The sequence below is a fragment of the Chenopodium quinoa genome, unplaced genomic scaffold, assembly GCF_001683475.1.
Source record: "Chenopodium quinoa cultivar QQ74 unplaced genomic scaffold, ASM168347v1, whole genome shotgun sequence".
In the NCBI taxonomy this organism is placed as follows: domain Eukaryota; kingdom Viridiplantae; phylum Streptophyta; class Magnoliopsida; order Caryophyllales; family Amaranthaceae; genus Chenopodium; species Chenopodium quinoa.
This window is the reverse complement of record NW_018744537.1, coordinates 1,558,665-1,580,883: the sequence shown is the minus strand read 5'-3', so window position 1 is coordinate 1,580,883 and position 22,219 is coordinate 1,558,665. Positions and strand designations below refer to the sequence as shown.

The 22,219-nt window shown below is 34.9% G+C and overlaps 1 long non-coding RNA gene and 1 other non-coding gene across 2 annotated transcripts; one reads left to right on the top strand and one right to left on the bottom strand.

Moving 5' to 3' along the window:
* The first annotated feature begins 2,332 nt into the window (after positions 1-2,332).
* LOC110698876 lies at positions 2,333-3,519 on the top strand. Its single transcript, XR_002506820.1, has 2 exons — positions 2,333-2,650; positions 3,358-3,519. It is a non-coding gene; the product is annotated as an uncharacterized LOC110698876 (long non-coding RNA).
* Positions 3,520-21,748: 18,229 nt separating this feature from the next.
* On the bottom strand, positions 21,749-21,822 carry TRNAI-AAU. The gene has a single exon. It is a non-coding gene; the product is annotated as a tRNA-Ile (tRNA).
* Positions 21,823-22,219: the final 397 nt, after the last annotated feature.

Here is a 22,219-nt window from a genome sequence, read left to right as displayed (position 1 = left end):
TCACCTCAAAATCCATTTTGTACGACTATATATTTGATTAAAAGCATATAGTACGTATAATTTTAAAGTAGCAAACTTTATCAAAATAATCTTCAGCATCACTTTTGATGTTGGTGGTTTGTAAGTCCGGCAAAAATCAGATGGTTAATGGCCGAATGGGTCATTGTTAGACCCAACCCTGGTTCTTTTATCGTTAACGTCAGTAACATTAATCAAGTAAGAGAATAAGAGCTACGCTTTTATCAAGCACTTCTTGACTTCTCTTGTCTAAGGGTAGCCACATTTATGATTTTAGTATGCTTAAGAAGCTCACATGTCAATTTTTGAGTAAAGGTATACCAAAGGATATTTATTGAAGTACGTAGTTTGTATACACCTTACTAGTCATTTTAGATTTTTTATAGAGCATTTATGTGCGCTAAGTAAAAACGCAGATTCTTGTTGTGAGATTTGCTTTTGTGTGTGCGGATGGGTATAAAAAAAACGGGCAATATTTTTGTATATAATTTCTTTTAAGTGAGATGTGTCTGTACTATCTAAGAACCTTCTCACAACATTAGCTAACTAGGTGTGAAGCCCGTGCGATGCACGGGTTTGGTAATATTTTTTTTTTTTTATTGTTAAATAAGAACAGATAAAGTCATAAATATGAAGACATCAATTATTACTGTAATGGATAAGCTATTACAATTATTTTTTAAGAAAAGGAAAATTGTTACAATTAATTAAAATCTACTTTTTATTAATAATATAATTAAAATTCAATTTGCTTATATTTTTTTGTCAATACTCCTTTCTTTTAAAGAATAAATAAATAAATACTCCACCTACCCTTTTCCGTCTTCTTTGGTCTGTTTACATTATGTTAATTAGTTTATTAACTTCGTTTACAATTTTAATTCCATTTAAATACTCATGTGTAGTCATATTCATAAAATAATTCAAATTATTTTATTCATACATTCTAATGTCTTTTAATTAAAATGTCTCATTATTTTTAAATATTAGAGTTGGCAAACTTGTCGTATCGTGTCATGTTAACCCATTTAAACAGATATTTATTTATTTATTTATTTATTTTTCGACGGAAAGTATTTATTTCTCTAAAGCAAAGAATAAAATGGAAAAAAAAAATTGTGGTTGCAACAAAATGGACCCATCTACGAATATGAAAGATATACAAATACAAACTATCCACCGTTAATCAACTCACCTTCAAATTCATAGATACCGTTAATTTCCCACTGAAATGTTAGTTTCTCCATTTTCCTCTAAAATCTAAATTCATGTCTGTAACAATCAAAATCCCTAATTCACAAATTCTTAAATCCCTAAATTCAATCAAATTCCCCCAATTTTTGTAATCAAATTCAAAGATTATCTTCAAGCTTGCATTTTTGGATGAAATTATGAGCCATTTGAGTTCAATTTGCAGACCACTGTTAATACCAACTATTTTCACTTATAACTGTATCAACTTTAGCCATGCAATAGAAGATCAAATCCTATATGATTTTAAAAATAAAATTAGGTTTGAATTTAAGATTTATCATATACTTCGTATAAAGTATAATAAAGTGATGTATTAAAATACCTTTTCTAATGTTTTTTGTACATGATTCATAAGCGTTAAAATATCAACTTTTTTAGAGTTGATTTCTTCAGGTCCAATGTTGATTGTTGAATTTCAAGTTTTCCAATGGTAGTATTATCTAACTTCTCACTGCATTATAATGATCATATATAAGAGATATATTTATGTATAGTAGAAAGAATAGCATAAAAATTAAAATTATTGAAATAACATACCTCCATAAAGATTTCAATTCATCAACCTCAGAAATTTGAAGATCAATATAAATTTTGGTTGATGCAGAAGTATTTAGATTAATTTTCCCTATAAACAAAATGACAATGGCAAATTAGGTTATTCATTGTAAATATTAAAAAAAAAAAGTTATTATAATGACTAATATATGATACTTACCATTAAAATATTTGACCATTGTTGAAGTAACAACTATACCAAAAGGCTTACTGGAATCAGCAAGTAGGTCTTTTTGTCTTAAATATTCAGGAAATACTTTATCCCAAATCTTTAATTGGATTCATTGTCCCCTAACCATGATATCAAAATACAAATAATTTACTAATAAATCTAGAATAAATCAAATATAAACACCAGTAGAAAAAACTAAATAGGCACCCCCCTATGGCAGCGGTTCATGAAAACCGTTGCCAACTAAAATGAGCGCCAATTAAAATTTTAGAATTGGCAACGGTTAACTGTTGCCAACTGTTTATTTTTTTTTAAAAAAAAAATTAGGTAAGAGTTGGCAACGGTTAACCGTTGCCAATTGATAATTTTTTTTAAAAAAATAAATAAATAAAAGGGTTAGAGTTGGCAACAACCGTTGCCAACTGATTATTTAAAAAAAAATTAAAAGGATTTTATAAAAAGGCTTCTCCTTCCCTCAGCCCCTCTATCTCTCTCTCAAATTCATTCTCTCTCATCAACCCTCTCTCCTTTTATTTTCTGATCTTTCATTCAGAGCTCCTTCGTTCTCTCTCATCTCTCATCCGCATGCACCTCAGATCTCTCTAAACTCTCAAATCCTTCGTTCTTCTTCAATTATAGCTACCAAGCAAGGTATTTTCTTGAATTTTTTTTGCTTTTTTTCGTGTTTTAATTTCTGGGTTCGAAATTTTTTCGTTTTTTTTGGGGTTTTTCTAGGTTCGAATACCTGGTTTTTTTTTGTTTTTTCTCGATTTTTTCTCGGTTTCTTAGTTTCTTGAATTTTTTGGGTTTTTTGGGTTTAAATTTCTGGGTTCGAATTTTTATCGAATTTTTGGGTTCGAATTCCTTTGGTTTTTTCTGGGTTTTTGGGTTCGGATTGTTTTCTGGGTTTCGAATTTGATTGGTTCGAATTTTTTTGGTTTTTTTTGTTTAAATTTCTGGGTTTCTGGGTTCGGATTTTTTTCGAATTTTTGGATTCGAATTCCTTTGGTTTTTTCTGGGTTTTTGGGTTCGGATTGTTTTCTGGGTTTCGAATTTGATTGGTTCGAATTTTTTTAGTTTTTTTTGTTTAAATTTCTGGGTTTCTGGGTTCGGATTTTTTTCGAATTTTCTAGGTTCGAATTACTTTGGTTTTTTCTGTGTTTTTTGTTTCTAGTTTTTTTGTTAGTTTTTTCTGGGTTTATTAGGTTCTAGATTATTGGTTTTTTCTGGGTTTATTAGGTTCTAGACTAAAACGTAACAATGGTTTTTTCTTTGTTTAAAGTTCTGGGTTTATTAGTTTCCAGGTTATTGGTTCGAAATTTTTTCTGATTTTTGGGGTTTTAATTTAATTAATGCAGGTAGTATTACAACTACAGCAATTGCTCATAGACGAAGGATTCAAGATCCAAGGATTTGGTGTTTTGTTGTTCATTGTTACGTTTTTATTTATATAATTTTTTTATAAATTGTAAAATAACAATTTATTTAATATAATATATTCATGTATATTATGGTGTTCATTGTTGTTCATTAGTGATTACTGCTGAATGATGATACGATTCTGGTGTTTTTTTTTTTTTTAGAATAACGATTATGGTGTATGTTTATGCTGATTTTGAAGTGTTAAAAAAAAAAAAACAAGTCAATGGCACCGGTTAACCGGTGCCAACTGCATTAAATTTAATTAAAAAAAAAAGGCGCCATAGCAATTGGCAACGGTTACCGTTGCCAATTTGTTGAGTTGGCAACGGTTAACCGTTGCCAATTGCTTGAGTTGGCAACGGTTTTGAACCGTTGCCAATTATTTTGGGATTTGGCAACCCTCTAATACGCAACGGTTCAAAACCGTTGCCTTTGGGGGGGGTTTGAACCGTTGCCAATTTTCTCTATTCGTGTAGTGAAATTATCATACAATTATAAGTTTTAGTTTATCGTAATTGATAATAATAATATATACAAATGTATTAAAGCGGACAATATCCTACTAATGTAAAGTAGAGTGTGCCTGTGTGCGTACGACTTGTCAACTATTTAATCTAAACTAAGATGTAATTTATCATCAATAATGACATATGACAATAAACCATTAATATGTATTTAAATTAGTGCCAATTAGCATGAAATGGAGTCTTACATTAGTTACGAGGATTAGGCATAACTCGATATCTATTAAACACCTCAATTGGCTCAATTTATCAATATTAACAAAGTTGACATTTGACATAAATTTATACAATTCAAAATTTCAAATTATATTAGTCTTTGTATCACCTTAGGTTAATTCCCCTATTATATTACGAGTATATTATAGTACAGTACTTCTTACGGTTGAACTTGCTCTAAATGACGTCTTAAGTACTCCATTAATTAATAAAAATTGACTGTATATGCATGCATATGCCTAATTAATCACTTAATTAATCACTTAATTTCCTAATCTCCTATGTCATCTATTGATCACCTAATTTTCTACTCATTTAAGTTAAAGTCAACTTCAATAATATTATATCATGGACGGCTTGTAAACTAAACCTATACTTTGCAAGTGTTATTTATAGTATGTATACTCACTTACTCTACTGGTAAGAAAGAAAAAGAGTTGATAATTACGTGAAGATTAAACAAGCTAACTAAAGTATATTATGGACATATTAATTAATTGTGAAGGTAGTTTTGAAAATGTTAGATGGCTATACACTGTAACTCTTAATAGTTAATATAGACACAAATCGTAATTACTAAGCTAATAGACAATTCAAAGCTTATACAACATACTTTTCTTTGATCAAAATACAAATAATTTACTAATAAATCTAGAATAAATCAAATATAAATCATCATATAATTATAAGTTTTAGTTTATCGTAATTGATAATAATAATATATATAAATATATTAAAATAAAAATTACCATTTGTCTTCTATTTCAATTGAATCTCCAATTTCGTTTACAACCATACCAACCACATCTTGTAAAGCAAAGTGATATACAAAAAAAAAAAAAAAAAGTTAGTAAAACGAATGATAGCACTATAGAATTTTTTAAAATATAAAAATTGAAAATATGTAAAATATATACCAGGGAGTGTTGCATTACTACGGAACTGATCTAAATGTTGCAATCGAACAAAATCAAATCTATGCAACGGAATTTTATTATTATCTGCAACACCCTTAACAGATGTATTTTGAAAAAATTGTATCATTATCTTGTTATCGCTCACAACACGATATTCATTCTTGTTAGGTACAACAGAAAAATATCGAATTGTGTAAACTTTGCCTTCAATTAGTTTTGAACGAAATTGTTGGACAAATTTTCCTTTGATTGAAGCGTGGCATAATCACCCTACATATGCAAAATAATATTATATGTTAAAATAATATTGTATGTTGCACCATGAACTTAAAACGATAAGTATTATCAAATAAAAAAAAAATTAAACGCATACCTCTTCGTCAATTAAAACCATGTCCAAACTAATCAAACTATTATGTTTTCGAAAGTTCAAAACATCAAAAAGCCTTGATACGCGTACTTTAATTTTCCAATCATTTTTGGTTGAATTAAGATCTCGAATCGACGAAGTACACCTAAGAAAACAATACAATGAAAAAAATAGTTAAAAATAATATTACCAGTAATTATAATTTGAAAAAAAAAATTGAGTTTAAGGAATTACACCGACATTTTCTTAAACCTCAATGTGCAATTTGTTTTGTATGAGATATTGTGTGATTTTTTGATGGTGCGTGAATTAAATTAATGCCTATTTATAATAATAACAAATTATAAGCTAATTAAATTAATTTATATCTTTTTCCCAACTTAAATTTTATCATTTTATTAACTATTGAAACAATTGATAATATTTTGCTTGACTGATAAAATAGATAAAAAAAAATTGCCTTGATAAATTATAGAAGGCCGCAATCTTTTGGCAAATTGCCTTGATAAGGCTTATCTTTTATTGCGATCACGTATTTGAAAATACTATGAATTAATTCATCTTTTTTTTTGAGAGCAAAGTAACGATTATATTAAGAAGATAAGTCCAAAGACGCCAACGTTACAATACTAGGTGGGAAAGGGGCAAAACGAATTACTTCCGATGTAGTACTCATATCACCTCTCGCCACTAGATGAGCCACAGTATTACCCACCCTCTTCACATGAGAAAAAATACAATGTTCAAACGAAGCACCAAGGACAATAATATCCCTGTATATAGAGAAGATAGGGGCTCTCCCTGTGCTTAGGGGCGATATTGACGTTATCACATTTTGTGCATCAGATTCCACCCAAACATTCCTATGGCCATACCTTTTTGCCAATATAAGAGCATACCGTACTGCTTGGGCCTCAACGCATTCAGGAGAAGCTAGAGGAGTTTCTCTCGTGGCTGTGAACAACAATTGGCCTAAATGATCCCTGCAAACCACCCCCATTGCTGCCGAATCTTGGTTGCCTAGATGAGCATCCACATTAAGCTTCACCCATCCTAAATCCGGACACTTCCATTTAGAGGGAGAGCGCTTTATAGGTGTTGTTGCCTTCCCATAGACCCTCTTCAAAAAAATTTCATAGTCGGTCGCATAGCTGCAGCAACTTATCGCTACTTTTACGGCATCAGGCTCAACATTCTCATACACCTTGGAGTTCCTACATCGCCATGCCGCCCACATTAAGGCTGCCATCAACAATAATGTATCCTTCGACACTTTATTTTTCAACCATTGCCAGCAGCCTATGAATGAGCCTGTAGGAGCCTCGACAATTAGGCTTCCAAAATTGCTTCTACTCCATATCACTATAGCAGCAACACAGGCAAATAGGGTGTGCATGATAGACTCCTCAGATGATCCGCATATGTTGCAGCTGCTATTGGTCACGATGTGTCGTTGATGTAGCCTCGCTTTAACAGCCATATTACCCTTTAGTGCGCTCCAAATGAAATGCTTAATCTTTGGGGGAAAATTCAAGTGCCACATTGACTTCCACATATCCCCACCATTATTGACAGCATTACTCCCCATCCTTATCATCCAGTAGCAGGATTTGACAGTGAACAGGCCATTTTTTGTAAGTCTCCAATAGACTTGATCCTCCTCCCCTGTGAGAGATAGGGGCTGTGCAAGTGCTAGTTCCGCATCAACGCCTAGCATCTCCCTTACCATGTCTTCATTCCACTGCTCAGGGATATCGCTCATAAGCTCTGCTACAACCAACCCTTCACTCACTTCTTGATTCTCCTTATGGGGAATCACTCTAACCCCTTCCCGAAATGACCATGGATCCTGCCATACTCGAATCCCTCTGCCATTGCCAATTTTCCAGCCTATGCCATCTCGGAGGACCCCTTTTGCTCCCTACCAGCTTCTCCATAAATAACTCGGATCATATCCTCTACAAGCCTCTAGGATACCCGTTCTTTAGAAGTATCGAGCCTTGACTACGGCATACACTAGAGAATGCGGATTAGTAAGCAAACGTCAGCATTGCTTAGTGAGGAATGCTTGGTTAAAGTCCTTTAAATCACGGAATCCCATTCCACCATTGCCCTTTGGAGTACATAATTTATCCCATGCCTGCCAATGAATTTTCCGCTTCAGGTCTGAGGTGCCCCACCAGAATCTGTTTAACAACTTATGAATTTCTGCAATAATGCTATCGGGAATTCTGAATAGGCTCATTATATATGTGGGTATGGCCTGTATTACAACTTTTAGCAGCACTTCTTTACCAGGCTTTGAAAGGAGCTTATCCTTCCAGCAGCTAAGCTTCTTGCGTATCCTATCACATAAACCCCCAAAGATTGTCTTCTTTGATTTCCCAATGATAGTCGGTAAGCCCAAGTACTTTTCATGCTTATCAATCTCCTTGACACCAAGCATATCAACGATCATAGCTCTCCTTTCCATAGGTACATGTTTACTAGCCACTTCTGTTTTATCTAGGTTGACGTTCTGGCCCGTTGCTTGTTCATACTTCCTGATAATGTCAGTAATTTCAGAGCATTCCTGTAAAGTAGCTCTTGTAAACAGGATACTGTCGTCTGCAAAGAATAGATGAGAAATTCTTGGTGCAGCTCTGCAAAATTTCGCCCCATGAATAGTCTTATCCCTGGAAGCCTTAGACAACAAACCAGAAAAGACATCAGCGCATATCAAAAATAAGTACGGAGATATTGGATCACCCTGTCTCAAACCTCTCGACGGAGTAACCGAACCATAGATCTCCGAATTCAGCTTGAAGGAAAAGGAAACCTTTGAGATACATTCCATCACCCTTGTGCACCACCCATCAGAGAACCCCATTTTCCCCATCACCCTCTTCAAGAATCCCCATTCTACCCTATCATACGCTTTGCTCATATCCATCTTCAATGCTAAATTTCCGGCTCTCCCTTCCCCTCCTCTCTTCATAGTATGAAAAATCTCGAAGGCAATGGTAGCATTGTCTGTAATAAGGCGTCCCGGTATAAAAGCACTCTGATTTGTGGAGATGATGGTATTCAAGAACGGTTTTAGCCTATTAGCTAGAGTCTTTGAAATAATTTTGTATAGCACATTACAACAGCTAATAGGTCTAAAATCCTTCATTTGCTTAGGCTCATAGCACTTCGGAATTAAAACAATGCACGTATTGTTTAGCCTAGCAATATCATATCTGCCTTCCCACCAATTTTTAACCATACATACAATGTCATGTCCAACAACATGCCAGAAATTTTGGAAAAATAAAGCATGCATACCGTCAGGGCCCGGCGCTTTGTTAGGATGCATTTGGAACAGAGCAACTCTTATGATCAGACAATCATTCATCTCCGTAGTCACCAGGGGTGAGACTCCTTGAAGCGCCTCTTCAAAGTCTGAAGGGTCATCAGAGGTAAAGAGATTTTCAAAATATGAGGTCATTGTGCCTTTAATCCCATTTTCATCTTCTCTCCAATTGCCTTTAGAATCAAAGATGCCATCAATTCGGTTGTGAACACGTCTAGAACTTGCTTTGCGGTGGAAATAAGCCGTATTTTTGTCACCATCTTTCATCTCATTTGCACGAGCTCTTGCGAACCAATACGATTCCTCCATTCTCCTCAATTCGGTTATTTCCTCAGAGAGCCTTTCACATTTTTCAAGTAGGAAGCCATCCAATATTCCTCCCTGCACCTCTTTTAATTCCTTCTCACGTTCCCTCAGCCTCTTCCTGATATCCCCGAACTTCTTCTGAGCCCAAGACTTAAGAGAACTTGCGCACCCAGCCACTTTTTCGTGTGGCATAGCATCAACATTTTCCCTCCAAGTCTTCTCCACCACTTCAGTACATTCACTGCTAGATAGCCACCACGCTTCAAATCTGAATGGCCTGCTTTTCTTCCCACAATCAAAAATCATAGTTGTGGACATCATAATGGGCGCATGGTCAGAAGTTATTCTCACCATATGCTTAACTTTAGCCTGGGGAAACATATTGCACCACGCTTTATCACCCAGAATTCTATCTAGCCTTTCCCGAATGACCGTTTCTACTGTCCCACCCCGCTGCCATGTATAAGCACAACCTTTAAATCCCATATCTCTTAAATTGCAATCTTCAATGGCATCATGGAAATTCTGCATTAGACACTCTCTCCTCATAGCTCCCCCTTCCTTCTCTAAAGAGCTAGTGATCTCATTAAAGTCACCGAAGAATAAGCACGGTGTAGAGCATTCACCCTTGAGTTTCCTCATCAATTTCCAAGTCTTGTATTTATTCTCCGTATCCGGCCACCCATATATTCCACACGCTCTCCAAATCGGCACTCCCTCACTGCCACATATGTCCAGAGCACAGTGATGGTCTGAGTATGAGACCATCGATGCATTAACATCACGCCACCATATGCTTAGACCACCAGCCCGCCCCCTACTGCTTATATTTACCCCCTGATCAAGCCCACAACGATGTCTAGTTTTCTCCATTACGCTAGCTTCCACTTTGGTTTCCATAAGGAACACCACATTTGGCCTCTCCCTCCAACAAATATCCCGGAGGGTGTTACATGTCCTCGGGTTGCCAGCCCCGAAGACGTTCCAGCTGAGAATTTTCATTGTTCTTCGAGCGGATGGTTGTTTCCATCCACCTCTACTTGGATAACACCGTCCCCGGTTGAGTGCTCGTAGTTCATCTTTCTCCTTTTAACCCCCTCCTCCTGAGTTGTCAAAACTTCCTCATTCACCCCTGCCATCATGTTTCTCTTAATTCCAGCTATATTCTGTTCACCTACCACACTTGTTTCCATCATAACAGGACCATCCAAACTCATTTTGTCCACTCTATTTCTTCCTCTTCTTGTAAAGCCCCTGTTCGTACTTATTATACCCTCCCCATCCATTGTATGTGTACCACGATGATCTTTCTCTAATTCGGCTACTTCATGAGTCACACTGAGATTTTGCTCATTTTCCACACCCTTATCCCCTACCATTCCCCCTCCTGTATAATATCCAGCCTTAGCCAGAGGCATTTCACACGACCTCCTCATATTATGCACAGTTTCATAACCATCATGCCTATCAGTCGATTGGTTCAATGTTCGAGCACTCTGATTGTTAGGGTCCTCTTCATGGACTGTCACCACCTGGCCTTCTTTTCTCTTCCCCTTTTCACTACCCCCTAAACCAACACCATCCCCTGCCTTTCGATTTTTCCCCTCTAGGGATTTATGCGTGAAGACCAGTTTTCTGCTACAATGTATCATCTCCATTTCTTCCTTTTTTTGAGACAGTCCCTTTCGAGGGGAAGCTCTCAGCCACATGCCCCATTGTTTCTCCTCCCCCCCATCACCTCCTTCCTCATACGGGCAGTCCTTCTCAGTTTGGCCAAGAACACCACAAGAGAAATAGAAATTCGGGAGACGTTCATATTTGAATTGCACATATGTATCCTTCCCCTCCTTATTCCGGATTCTTTGGACCCTTCGTAAAGGTTTTTATTTTATTTTGTAACGTACTTTGAATCATGGAATCTTTAAAGTCCCTTTATATTCAAAATCTACTAATACTCTCATGGATAACAATAATTTAAAAAAGATAAAAGTTTATAGATATATCAAATCTTCATCCTTATTTTTTTATTGGTAGGAAAAAGTATATTTTTAATTCAAAAATAAATACAAACCTTTATTCTTATTGGTCGAAATAATGATATTTCTTACGTGGCAAACGAATTTTTTAATTCCAAAATAAAATAGAAATTACGTGGCAAAATTCTTAAATCTCATTAGTCACTTTTGTTAAGGTGGCAAACAAATTTTTTAATTCCAAAATAAAATAGAAATCTAATTTTTAATTGGTCGAAAACATACCTTTGCTTACATGGCGCGCCGAATACTCTTGAAAAATGTCTACTTTACATATATATTAGATTATTGTGGGGAAAAGGGTATCAACGTAATATGATAAACCAATACTTCCTATTAATCATGGGGTGCGATACACTATTGTTACTCGTATCAGTTTATCACTACTAGTTCTTTCCTATTGATTGAATCTGTGGACCAAATCCCCTATTAAGCAATCAAGAAAAGCAACCAAGGCTTTATCATTAAGTACCTTAAATATTAATTAAAAGCTAGTAATAATAAGCAATAGTACTTAATTACCTTGTAGGAGGGGAATGACATCAATACACAACATTGTGTTAAATTGATATGGAGTATATACTTGTATTTTATTATCTTGTGTGGTGATTACCCGGTGGAACTATGCGAGCCTATAAATAAAGTAAAAGACAACTAGTCCATTACTCCGTACTTATTTAAACCGGTACAATTTTAAAATTTTGAGTTTTCATTCTTTCAAAGTGATTGTGGATTCAAGAGTCTTATCGGTTTTTACATGAGTTTAATTCTCTAAATAACCTCTTATTATTTGGTCATAGAATCCTAAAATAATCCCTAATTCCCTATATTCTTCATATAAAATTCAAATGAAGAGTAAAAATTAACTTTAGGTAAGTTGGGTGCAAGGTACACTCGGGTGTGTACAATTAAAATATTTTACAATTTTAGAAGAATTTAGTTCTCGCGTAGCTTGATCACAAATAAACTTAACACCCCCTCTTACGTACAATGGGAGAAATTGATTCTGCATCTATTCAGCCCATTAAGCATATAGGCCAAAATAATGCAGCTGAAGGAATCCCAATTTTTTTTATCTTTCTCCCATTATCTCAAATAATCACTTCTCTCCTATGAAAATCATGGCGATATTAACAACATTAATGTTCTAGTAGCTGAGATAGGCATTTCTATGAGAAAATCAAGGATGTTCTTCGCGCTACCTTAAGACAAGAAGAGGAAGGTTGGTCGAGATGAAGTCAGTCCAATGGAATATATACTATGAATCTATGAGACGACTGAAACTCTAAGCATGTATACCAAGAATGTTAAAGAATATTCCCAAATTTAGGTATTTGCTTACTCCTTCTGTGTCTAAATAATAAGTCATATTTAATTTGAAGTCATTAAATAAAAATTTAGCAAAAGTTTGAATTCTATCCTTCACTTTTTGAACTTTTTGTACTCTCTACAATTATCATCTTCCTTTAGGTTCCTTAGGGTATCATGTGCATGTGCAATTTATTTATTTATATTTAGATTTAGCTATACAATTTCGTTAACAAAAAAAAAATTAAAAAAAAATAAAATAGCTATACTTATAACACTAATTGATTTCGAGTCTAATCACGCGTACTATGTATTACATGACTTGAGTAATATGGACCAGTACAACATAAAAGTAACAACTAATTCGGTGATGGTGAGCTCGAAGAAGGATAAGTTAATTCCAATATCACTCACATGCACATGAAGTCAGTGGTAAAGCCTTTGGAAGAGATGACTATCAACCAAAATCCTTCCAATTCTAGTGTTCCGATATGAGCTCCGATAACCTGTGTCTAGGGTCTGTAAAGGTTTATCGTCCAACTGAGTACCTGCACAGTCAACGTGGATTAGCTAACCTGAGAGATTATCCAGGGATAACCGCTCCGATGCTAAAGTTAGCAATTGATGAGAAGAACAAGAAAGGAGATGAGAGGGTGTTTTAAGAGATAGAAAGAGGGTTAGAGAGATAAAGATTGTACTTTAATAATGAATTATACTTGGGTATTTATAGGAAAACAACCAAGCTAGTGCATTGGGGGCAAGTAAACTTAGTAGGCAACAAGTGCCTACGTGGTCAGAAGCAGCTGTCCACGTGGCTATGGTAGAAGCCGTTATGGAGAGTATACCGATAACAGTAATAGTAAGAAAATGATAACATGGCGTAGTTTCGTTATAGTCATAATGGTGTCGGCACCATCCCGTACAAAGAATATAATAAAGGAGGTCAAAATAGATATACGAAGTACTAAGTTTGAAAATTCTGATCAGATAATTAATAAAGTAAAAGTTATAAGTATATGTATCTTTTCTAGTTTAATGTATATTGAATATAAAGAAATACTTGCTCAATATTAATCTTGGGGCAATACTACTACGTAGTACCTACTATCACTACCAACCTTTTTACCAATTGGATGATTCGTGGACCAACTCCCCCACTAAATGATTAAAATGAGGACCACCAAGAAATTGGTAAATATTAGTCCAGGCTACTTCAATTCCTTTAATGATAGAGCCATTATACTTGAGCTTATTGCTGCCACTAAGATAAGCAATCAAGTTTAATTTTATCACTATGCACCTTACTAGTAAACTATAGGCTTATAGGCATATAGCATATTGCAGGTGGTGCTTCTTCCCTTGATCTCCTGTAGTTCCGTAACGAAAACGATACCAGGCCTGCAGACCACCTAGTATAATACTAATTACCTTTTCTTATTTAACTTGTGTGACGACAAATAATCACAATGAACATTGAAGAAACACATTTTGGAAATAAAGGGATAAGTAACATGTAACATGTTACATTACATACCACTCGCACTTATATTAATGACTTGGATATCAAAAAAGAAACTCGATTTCATCCTTGAATTTGGATTAAAAGGCCGAATCTGATCAATTTATTAGGGCCTTAGGGGTTGGCCTTTTGTCCTGCACCATAATTTGTTCATAGAGTTTGCAACACATTAATTGAATCAGATTGGATTAACTTAAAGTTGAAGCAAAATGAAATGTATAGTTCATCCTCTACGATCATCACAAAGTGAGAATAAGCATGCACCCGAGTGTGACCACACCAATCCCATCATCACTAATATAGTCATACATGATCTTTCTTCTAATTGGATGAAGAAAAAGAATGAAAGCAAAAGTCCCATCTTAAGATTGATGCCCACGATGGTGTGGACCTTTTATGTAGCAGTAGTCGTCATACTCTAGGAGACTAGGACCCAAATAGAAGGTATGGTTCTTTTTCTAGCATGTACTCACAAGTTATAGCTACCTATATGATAGGTCGGATGTGTGCCATGCCAATGAGCCTCGTGATCTAGCGGACCGTTACAAAAATGGGATAAAGTCTAAGGATATTTTGTTTTGTGTCAATCTTTAATAAACAAGGTCTGAACACAACCCGTCGTCCTATATAACGTGTTGTTCTAGTAGGCCTCTTAATAATTTAGATATTTTATTAATTAGTTAAAAATGTGTGGATCGACAATCGAGCCGACCCCTCAGGCTTGTGCCACAATTTAAAATTGATGTGCATGCTTGACTTATGTAGTATGTCTCATTAATGTATCTCTTATGTAAGTTTAAGTTCGTTATGGACTTATATTAGGTCTTACCAATTTTGTGCTAGTCTGGTCATGCCTAACTCTAGATACGTCAAACTTTTATCATAAATGTGTCCAAATGCGTAGTATATACATGATTACATCTAATCAAAATATTAATCTTTCATTCTTTCTTATTTACTTTCTCATCTCCATTTTGTGAAAATGGGTAGTTAGTTAAGTGCGTAGGATGAACAATTACACACTATATTTGTCCCTATATTTCAGATGAACTTTTTTTTTGTGCATTGTTGTTTATCTGAAATTTGAGATAGATACATCAAAATATATAATCGAAGAATCGAAAGTGTAACTCTGTATCCATCACATTTCCACTTGGTACTACTCTACAACTGTATGACTTAAGTTAACTCATCTTTGGGCCCCCATCTTTGGGCTTCCATATAAATTCCACCTCAAAAATAGAAGCTAATTTTAGAAAATTAGAACTCTCAAAAATTAGCAAGAGTAAATTTTTGGTAGGTCACAAGACTTCAAATGATGAGCATGCAACTAAAGAGTACACTACAGTTTACATGAGTAAATCAGCTGTAGTGCTAGTAATTCACCAGTTTCAGATGTTTAGAATGTGAATGGGGGACCTGTTAGATCAGGTGCAGATTGTCCTAGTAAAATTTATGAAAGACACCAATAATTTGGTTTCTCATAAACATAATTACAGTGGATTTTTGCCGAACAGACCTATCTACCTTTCTTGCAACTGTTGTAACGACGAACATATATCAAGGAAACACCGTCTAGTAGCATAATTGTAAGCCTTCTAGGTCATAGAGTACACATTACAAGGAAAACGGGCAATTTTTTAGTTAATGTAAGACTCTTACCAAAGACTTGCTCATACGTACCAGTAAGTATTTCACACGGATGGCCTAGTGGCCTAGTTACGAATCAATAAGATCTATCATGGATTAAATTCTAATTCCAATTCTAAAATATTGGAGCAATCAACAGTAACTTTTTTTTTAAAAAAAGGGGATAATCCACACATACACACATAAAAATTGGGTTGGTAAATAGACTAATAATATTTGTACCCCGTAGTATTTTCACTTGGTTTTCTACAAGTTGACAAAATTAAAAACTAGTATCACCAATTAATCTACAAATCAAACTACATCAATGCGGTGGATAAGGCTGTTGTTGTTGTTGCTGCTGCAGCCGCTGCTGATGCTGCTCTCGTTGTTGCAGCTGCTGCTGATGTTGTTGCTGCAGCTGCTGCTGATGTTGCTGGTGCTGCAGCAGCTGCTGATGATGTTGTTGCTGCAGCTGCTGCTGCCGATGAAGCTGTTGTTGCGGGTGCTGTTCTAGTTCGTGTTCGTGTTCATAGTCCTGGTCATGGTGACATTCTTCATCTGTATGATCTGAAAAATCACTCATATCATCTTCATCCTCAACACCTTCATCCACTTCCTTTCCACGCTTCTCTTCTTGATCCCTTACAACTCTTATCTCAGCCTCCGGACGCCCAACAGCACCCGGCCCCTGTTGAGTAGGAAGCGGCCGCAACAACACCTCCGAATGCTGCTGCTGCTGCTGCTGCTGTTTCTGTTTCTGTTGCTGTTGTTGTTGTTGTTGTTGTTGCGGCAGCAACATCACCTCCGGATGCTGCTGCTGCATCCGCTGCGGATGCTGCGGATGCAGCCGCAACGAAACATTCTCACCACGACCACGACCATGATCATCATTGCCGCCGCCACCACCACCGCCGTGAACAGCAGCAGGAATACTCTCCATAGCAATGTGCGTATTCATATGCATATGCGGCTGCGGCCGATGCGAAGGAGGAGCAACATGACCATCAAGACAAGCAGAACACTTCGCCTCTAACCAAGCCTCAACATCGAAACGTGGGCCATACCCCATTACAGACCTCCCACCACACAATCTCCCAACTAACCCAGCTAAAATACCCAACACTGCAATCACTGCTAATACTCCTATTACGGGCCCCACATGCCCGCTTGGGGCCCGGTAATGGCCCGCCGACTGTTGGTTTATCACCGTCACCGGCGGCCCTTGTTGATTTGTTATGTACCCTGGTGGGGCCGTGCTCGCTTCCATCTTCGCCGCCAACTTTTCAATCGATTATGATCAATTAACCATTAATAGCAGTGATTTACACTACCAAATTAATAACCCCTTTAACAATTTTATGGGATAAGTTTGGTTTTATCAGCTTATCTTGTTGTTTTTCTTCCATTTTTTTCTTTTGTGGTTTTTCTTTAAAATTGATTATTGGAAATTAAATTGAAGTTGTTTGTAATAATTAGGTGGGAATATGATTGAAGAAGAAAAGGGGGGGTTAGAGAAGAGTAAATGGAAACTGGAGAAGAAAGTAGGAAGTAGCAGAATACAGTTTTACAAATGGGAAAGGAAGAGTGAGTGACTCGTAAAGTGGCTAATTCGACATCAAAAGGAAAGGAAAGGAAGATGGGGTAAGCAAAGGAAATACTACGAGAGAATTCAAGTTAATCTCTGAGATTGACATGGAAAGTTAATCTCCTCTCACAATATATTGTTTTACTTTTATTTTTAAAATAATAAAAGTGAAATAGTAAAGTGGCACGAAAACAAATGCATAAAATTGTGAGAGGAGATTAAGTTAGAGTGTTAATCTCGGAGATTAATTGGGGCTCCCTCACATACTACCCTTTTCATACCTTAGGTTTTTACAGATGGGATTTTCTTTTTTTGGACTGGGCCTTTATCATTATTATTGGTTAAGATACCAAAGAAATTTAGCGATGGCAAATAAGTCTTCTCATGTCGAGTTCATGGTCATTGTTAAGGTTTCCATCCCAGTTTCAAGAGATGTAGGAATCGATTCTTATCATCTGCTTTTGTGGCAAATAAGTTAGGCACGTCGCATCTGTGAGAAAATTATAATGGTATGCAAGCACTAATATGACCCACTTGTTTAATGGACTCGATATGTTTACCCATTAGTAAAAAGGGTTGAAAATTTCCACCACTAGCAATGTCGATCGGGCCCTCTAGGAGCTTGATTTGAATAATGTAGCAACAAATCAATATTGAGTAAGAAATAAGAGTGTAAGTTGTACAAGTACAACAAAATTGGGTCACTATATTGCAAAAGTATCACCTGGCCTTCAATTTCTACAAGTAAAACCTGTTGCACTTGTGGGGACTCCATACTAGTAATGCCAAATTCAAGTATCATCCTCTGTCAACTATTAAATGTTCTTTGCCTACCTTACTTAATCTTAACTGTAGTATACTCCCATTTTTCGAGTATCCGATGTTGCATCTTAAACATGTTATGTTGAACCAAAAAATTCTTGTAATGCAAGTTTACCTACTACTAGTCAAATCTCAAATCATACGGGTTTACGTTAGAGCCATATGTATGTATGTGCTTTTCGCCTTTCCAAAAACACATACCATACATGAATTTGATCATATTTATTTCACTTATAGATTGATGTTTCAATTAAGTACAGTCTAGACACGTTATGCAGTTATGCTCGATAAGTTTAGTCTAAACATGTAAATATAATCACATAGTAGATTATATGGTTTTCCTCAATCCTCACGAGAGAAACATCTATTTAAGACATGCAATGTCACTAATTGAGTAATAATTTAAGTACGCGATGAGCTTTTCGAAAAACACCTTTAGCTAGTCTTTCTTTTGGATTGATCGGGAGGAACAAGAACATACTCAACTTCATCAGAAGACGTGCCTAAATATAGGTTTTTTTTTTTTTTTTTTTTATTTACAACCAACATAAAGTTTGTTACCATTCCTGGGTTATAAAGAAAGAAAGAAAGAGCCCAAAACATGAATAATTGCCAACCGCACAAATATTTGAACCAAGAGAGGTGCATAGGTCCCAAACACTGATCTAAGCATAACTAAATTATTTCCACCCATAATTTGCTTTATTATAAGTCAAAAAAGTTGCAACTTTATGTGCTGAAATCGAGCTCATCAGCTCAACCTTTTCTTCTTTTTTATTTTTTAAGGGTTTCTTTAGTTAGTCGAGTTTCTTTTATTTGATTTATCATTAATGGGAGTCGTATTTAATTTGGCTACATTACATATTATAACAAGTAATTTAATTAGGACAAACTATAGAGGAGAAAGGCCCATGTTTTAGAGAAGGTTAATCATATGGATTCCGTAGCAAATGATATTATAGTCAAACCGGTCTAACAATTATTAAGAGAAATCTAAATCAAACCCGATCAGTAGATAGAGTAGTCTAAAAAATACATATTTGGATGACTTTTTATAATTTTATGATTAAATCATTTAACACTTTTTTTTTCTTACAATAAACTTGATAATGAGTATATCTAACAGAGTTGATCCATATTTGATTACCAAACCCGAATACCCAGCCTGAAATCCAAGTTTCACCTTGAATCATTGTTTCGCCCTGATTCATATCTAACATGCTGGTCCGACCTATTAATTTATTTAAATAAGCACATTGTTAATAAACCTGTAAATGACCTGGCCTAACCCTAAAGTTTTATTCAAAATTGACTTTACCCGGACCTGTCCAAGTGATCCAATTACGACCTCTAATCATGACTCGAAATCGATCAGAAACCAAACCTGAACCCCATCCGCTCACATTTACACATTCTCTCCAATCTTCTACGCCATAGACAAGGGGTGAAAATGGAGGTCCAAGAATAAAACACCATAGACAAGAATCTGACAAAATGCAGGCTGAGAAAAAAGAGGAAAATAAAACAAGTAAATAAGCATGGAAAAGCCAAGCATGAGTAAGACAAGGGTTAGAGAAATCGAGATGTCATTGTTTATGTTTAGTACACACTACCAAGTCGTTGGTCTCAAGTAGCTTTGCTTTTTACGCACTCCTTTTTAGCCCAATTAACCTATGTTTTGCCGGCTTCTTTTTTTTATAGCTCGAATATTTAGCTCATTCTTGCCATTTCTTAGGGGGGAAAATATACCTTTTTCAGACATTTGGTGAATGATGGTTCAATCAACCCAAGAAAAAATAAATAAATTTACTTTAAGGAGGATGTCTTTGTTTTATGATTATTACTTAAAATACTAATATTATATTACTTTAATCGCAAAGTCATATATAGAACGGTTTTATAGAGAATTTTTCGTGAAAGACAAATATTAGATGATTTCAGCCACCAAATAAGTCTCTTACGTATGGGAAGCATCTCGATGCCTAATCTTATTGAGTTTCGAAATATTTATTATAGGCGAAATTAAAGTTGTTATAATACAGTAATACACTATATCAAACCTTTTTGGAGCTTTTATTTAGATTCTCAAGATTGATGTCAAAAATTCAAGTAATGATAGAGAATGTATTTTAAGATCGTCAAAATTTATTTGAATTCATATACACTCATTAATTGGTCACATAAATGTCTAAAATGATCTTGAATCAATAACGAAAGGCGCATTCATACTTCATAGCCAACTAGTTAAAAGGCAAACTAGATATATAATTCCAACCTCTGAAGTGACATTCTAGAGTCTCTAATTTATGAGAAACACATCAACCTCTAAGAAAGTCACTTGGTTATGAAAGCCTTTTGTTATGAAACATTAAGTACCATATGAAATGTTACATGCACTTACTATTATGTGTAACACTCATACTAGTACATCAAAATATAATTACCTACACATATTATTTCATTGGGTGCTACGGTCGATCTGCATATTTATATTCACCCGCATATTTCAATTCACCATACGATTACAAATCAATTGCTAAATCACCTATGTTTTAATTTGCTCAATTCATTTACTCATTTGGTGTGTGATAGATTACATTATTCAAATTAAAACTCTAATTAGTAATACATAACATTACCTAGCTAATATACTAACTTAGCTCTTACTTCGTGGAGGAAATTTTATTAGATGCTCAAAGGTCATATATGTCAGAAGCTTTTGTCAACCAAATAGCCAATATTTTGTCTTAGCCTGGGCAATCGCCATCAAATAAGACAAGGTCAAAAGGACCACCTGCGCATTTGTCCAACACAAGCCAAGCACCGACGTACTCCTTTTGCATTGCTCCTTAGCTTGAATAATTAGCATGCAATTAAAGATGACAACACCATGAATATGATATTGATTGTGATGTGAATAAATTTTTTGACTTAGACATTATATTGGTCTTTGTATGATATGTGAAATTGATCGAATTGGACATATAAATGGTATAATGAATTGGACATTTTAAGCAAGATCAGGACACTACATTGGCATGGATACTCTATGGTATGTATATTCCTCTATAGCTCATATCAATCATTTTCAGCTTGTAGTTGAACCGTTTATTTTAAACACGTGTATCAAAAATTGTGTTAATACTTGAGATCTGTTGGAATGCATGTATGTATAATGTAAAGGACTTTAGTAGACATTATATCTTGTTTTTAGTTCATTATATTGTCTATACGGTAACATCGTAACAAACTAATCTGCAATAAGACTAATAACTATTGCATGGGAGTATGAGACATTTGAACAATACAAAGATCGATTAATTTCAGCAAATTAATTATAAATTATTGTTATGTACATCCAATTGGACATATAAATGGTATAAGGAATTGAACATTTTAAGCAAGATCAGGACACTTCATTGGCATGGATACTCTATGGTATGTATATCTCACTATAGCTCATATCAATCATTTTCGCCTTGTAGCTAGTTGAACCGTTTATTATAAATACGTGTATAAAAAATTATGTTAATACTTGAGATCTGTTAGAATGCATGTATGTAATAATGAAAAGGACTTTAGTAGACATTATATCTTGAGCTAATATTGTTTGTACGGTAGCATAGTAACAAACTAATCCGTGATAAGACTAATAATTATCGCAGTGAGACATTTGAACAATACAAAGAATTATGTTGAAAGTTAGTTTAGTGCGTAAACTAAAAATTACAACTAATATTTAACGGACGTAGTAAAAACATTGGCCCATGCAGGGGTCGAACCTGCGACCTTGGCGTTATTAGCACCACGCTCTAACCAACTGAGCTAATGGGCCTTCTTGTATAACAAGGCCGATGAAACATTTAAATATTAATCGCTTTTTTTATATTTCTTACACATATTCATAAATACGTTCCAAATGGGAATAATAATTTGGATAAAAATTTTGATTCCATAATTAAAAATCAACATACAACGTACGAGTATGTAAAGAAAAATTATATAAATGCAAATAATTTGTAAATAATTTTCTAAAGGACAAAATTGATAAATGAGCAAATTAAAAAGGATTGAAATAATTTTGCCTCTTTGATGACTTGAGTGTTTGACATGAGTCACATAACCTATTATTGCTGAGTTTCATGTATATTGAGATTTAAGATTTGGCCTTTGTAATATGCTTTAAGTTAGTCTACATTTAACGAAATTTAATGTTAATTTTTTTCTTACGC